This window comes from Aspergillus mulundensis (genome assembly GCF_003369625.1).
Source record: "Aspergillus mulundensis strain DSM 5745 chromosome Unknown scaffold_5, whole genome shotgun sequence".
NCBI lineage: Eukaryota > Fungi > Ascomycota > Eurotiomycetes > Eurotiales > Aspergillaceae > Aspergillus > Aspergillus mulundensis.
This window is the reverse complement of record NW_020797893.1, coordinates 1,520,738-1,525,036: the sequence shown is the minus strand read 5'-3', so window position 1 is coordinate 1,525,036 and position 4,299 is coordinate 1,520,738.

Below are 4,299 nucleotides of genomic sequence, written 5' to 3'. Positions count from 1 at the left end.
TTAATTATATTAAGGTTAAAAAATAAATAGGCTAGGAGTTATAGTCCTAGGCTACTTCTTTTTTAAAATAACTTTAATTATAATAAATTTTAGATTAATAGGCTTTAATAATAATATAAAATAATAGGGTAAAGGGTATATTTTACCCTGTGCTTTATTAAGCTAGTAAATTAAATTATTTAAGTTAGGTTTTTTTTTTTTAACTATTTTTAATAGTAATAAAATTTTTAAATATAAATAAAAAAGGGGACACTTTTTTAGCTATTTAAGTTTAAATTTTAAAAACCTTAACTAAAATACTTGCGGACTACCTTCGCTTACCCTTTAAAAATTTAGTTTAAAATATTATTATTAAAAAAAGTTTAAAAAGTAATAGGTATAAGTAACTTTAACTATAAGACTAATAAATTTTAAAGATTTTTATTAATAATAAAAATATTAATAAAGAAATTTAATTAATAAAAATAAAGTATTTTAAACCCCGTTAAATAATATTAAAAAAATTACTTAAAAATTTAAAAAAAAGGCTAGCCTTAAGGCTATTTTTATAAACCTTTAAGCTATATTTAAGCTATTTTTAATTAAAAAGTAAATATAAGTTTAAATACTTTACGCACGGGTTTTTACTCTAGCCTATACTTAGGGCCTACCCTAGCCTTACTTAATTAATAGCTAAAACCCTAAATATTAATAACCTAGTTAAATTATATAGCCTAATATAGTGGTAAGGTATGCCAAGCCTTGGCGGCCTAAGGCTAAAGCTTAGGTTACCTAAGGCGCTAACTTTGGACTAATGGTGTATTAGCTCCGGTGACGTTGAATGGAAAAACATTGGCCCTGACATATAGCATATACTAACTACTTTTATTTATTTATAAATTTAGTACTATTTAATAGTATTTAAAAACTACTATATACCTTTTATACCGCGTCTGGCTTGCTATCCATGGTAAATTACTTTAAGTATATTTAGCATGTATTTAGTACTTTCCTCGCAGATATAAAAAATATAAAAAGCCTTAAATAATTTTTACCATGGTAGTAATATTTTAGTTAAAACTTAAGTAGTGTAGCTTCTTTTCCTCCTAATCTATATTTTAGTTTTTTTTTTAAATAGTTTTTTTTATTTATATAGCAACTAAAACTTTATTCTTATTTAAAAGTTTAACTATATTATAGTATTTAAATAAAAATAAACCCTTGTTAATTAGTATACTACCTAGGCTTTAATAAATAAAAATATATATTACTATACCCTTACTACCTTTATTAAAAAGTTATTATATAATTTATGCCATGGGCCGGTACTAAAAATAAAAAAGTTATTATATAAAAAAATTTTATAATATTAATAAATAGGCCTCCCCGCCGTGCTAAAACCAAAGTTTCCCTAAATTTTAAAATACTTATAGCTATTACTATACTTTATATTAAAGTATGCCTTAAAACGCCCTAAGCATATATTATTTAGGTTATATTAATAGTTTTATAAATAAATCTTATTATTTTATTACTTACTTATACCAAACATACTTTAAGACCTTTTTTAAAAGTTAAGGTGCTTTAGTTTACTAATAATAGCTATTTAAAAAGGTTTCTTGCCTATTTTTTAAAGGGCTTCCTATTTACCTTTTTTTTTACCTTTATAAATAAATCCCACTACTTTACTACCTATACTAAACACGCTTTAAAACCCTTTTTAAAAGTTAAGGTACTTTACTTTATTAATAAAGCATGTATATAAACCTGTGTTAACATGCAAGGCTTTTTTTTTATTTTTTTTAATAGCCTGCTATTTCTCCTAGTAAAGCCTGCTACTAATTTAAGGGTGTGTAAAAGGTATAAAAAAAAATTAAATAATATATATATACTATTTTTTTAGCCTAGGTACATAAAATAGAAGAATAGCTAAAAAAAGTAAAGGTTAAAAAATTAAAAATAATTAAATATTATTAGGCTAACCTTATTTTTTTTAAGAAATACTATAGCAAGGTTACCAAGGCTAGTAATTTAATAAGCTACTATAATAATAAGATTAAGCTACTAGCTAATAAGTAATAAAAATAATTACCTAAAATAAAAAGTAGTTTAAAATTTATACCTACTTATATTAGTATCCCTAAAAAGCAAGAGCACTTGCCTTTATAAATGCATCCTGGCTATTAATGCTATAATTAAAATTAAAAAAAAGTAGGATGCTGTTATAATAAGTTACCTTTTAAAAAATATGCGTGTTAAAAATTTAATATATTATATTAGTTATAAAAAAAACTTTATACTAATTTAAAACGCCCCGAGCATGTATTATTTAGGTTATATTAATAGTTTTATAAATAAATTTTATTACTTTGCTACCCATACTAGACACGCTTTAAAAACCTTTTTAAAAGTTAAGAATTTTAAAATACTTATAGTTATTATTATATTTTATATTAAAGTATGCCCTAGTGCTATAGCCAGCAGCGGAAATAAAATATTTAATTATATTTTTAGCTATATTTTAATATATTATTAATGCTATAAATAAAGCCACTAGTACTTTTTAGCTAACCTAATAATTATTTTTAGGATTTTTTTTTAAAAAGGTATACAGCCCTTATTTTTTTACTAGTATATTATAAAATATATACAAGCCCTGGTTAAAACTTAATAGTTAATATGTTAAATAGCTTAATTAAAAATAAAAGGTAGATAGGACATTAATAAAACGCATTTTAGGGTGCTTTTTAATTAAAAGTTAATATTTAAGGCGGACTTTAATAGTGCTAGTAATAGTAATAGTATACTAGTTTAGTAAAATATAATTATTAATACTGCTATTATTTAATATTTAGTATCTTTTTTATAAACTATATAAACTGGAATTAAACATAAGCTTATTTAATATTTTTAATAAAGTATTAAAAAAAGAGAGGATATCCTTGCATGATAGTTAAAAAAAACTATTATAATAAAAAAAGGCTAATAAAGTTTAATAGTAAAAAGCTATATAAATAACTATTATTTTTTTTATTATTACTTTTTAATACCTTATTATTTACTTTAACTATCTTTATTACTTAGTAATATTAATATTTATAACCTTTATTATTACTTTTGCTTAAAAAAACTTTAAAATTATAATTATGCTGCCTTAAAATTTAGGCTTATATATTATATAATATAACTAGTATTTATTTACCCGCGGGGTGCCTTAGAGTTTTTATTAATTTTAATTACTTTTATTTTTATATAAATAAAATGTTCCTAACACAGGCGCCTTAGTATTTAATATACCTTTATTTTAGCCACTATATTATTATTATATTTATACCTACTTTTAAGTAATAGGTTAGGTTTTTTTATAAGTTATTATTTTCTTAATTATTTATATAACTACTTTTTTTCCTATAATTATTTAAATAACCTTTTAAATTTACCTAAGCCGGTAACCAGCATGTTAAACTATAATATTCTTTTCCTTAATTATTAAGGTTTTTTTATAAATTATTATTCTTTAAGGCCTTTATTTATACTATTAAGGTTATTTTTTTATTCCCTGCGTGCTTTAATAAACCTAGTTCTTGCTTTTTTAATATAGCTAACTAATTTTATTAAAAAAGTAATATTTACTTTATATTTTTATTATTTTTTTGCCTTTTTTATTATGTTTTTATTAGCTAAGTTAAAATTTAAATATTTAATACTTAATATATATTACCTGCCTACTTTCTAGCTTTTTTTATTAAATATTACTATATAAACTTACTATAATAAATTTTAATTATCCACGCTGCTTTTTTAAGTTTAATTATATAATTTAACCTTTTTACTTTACTTACTAAGCTATTAAGCTATAAAAACCTATTTTACTTTACCTCTGCCTAAATATAACGCCTTACCACTATCTTATTAAATTATTAAATACCTAAAATATTAATATAGCGCTTTAAACCAGGTTTATAATAATTAGCCTTGTATTATATTTTTATATTAATTATAATTTTTTACCTTAGCTAAATAAGATTTATGCCTGTTTTTTACCTTTAGTTATATTTTTTTATTAATATTTTTTATTTATGTTACTTGTTATCTTTGCCAGTAATTTCTAGCATTAATTAGTGTTTTTTAATATTTTTTATTAATGGTTTTTAGTAATTTTTATTACTAGTTTATAATACTTTCTAGTGCTTTTTATTACTCTCCGCCGGTAATCCCTAGTAATTTTTTTATTACTTTTTAATAATCCCTAGTAATCCTAGTAATCCCTAGTAATTTTTAGTAATTTTTAGTACTTTTTAGTATTTTTTATTACTTTTT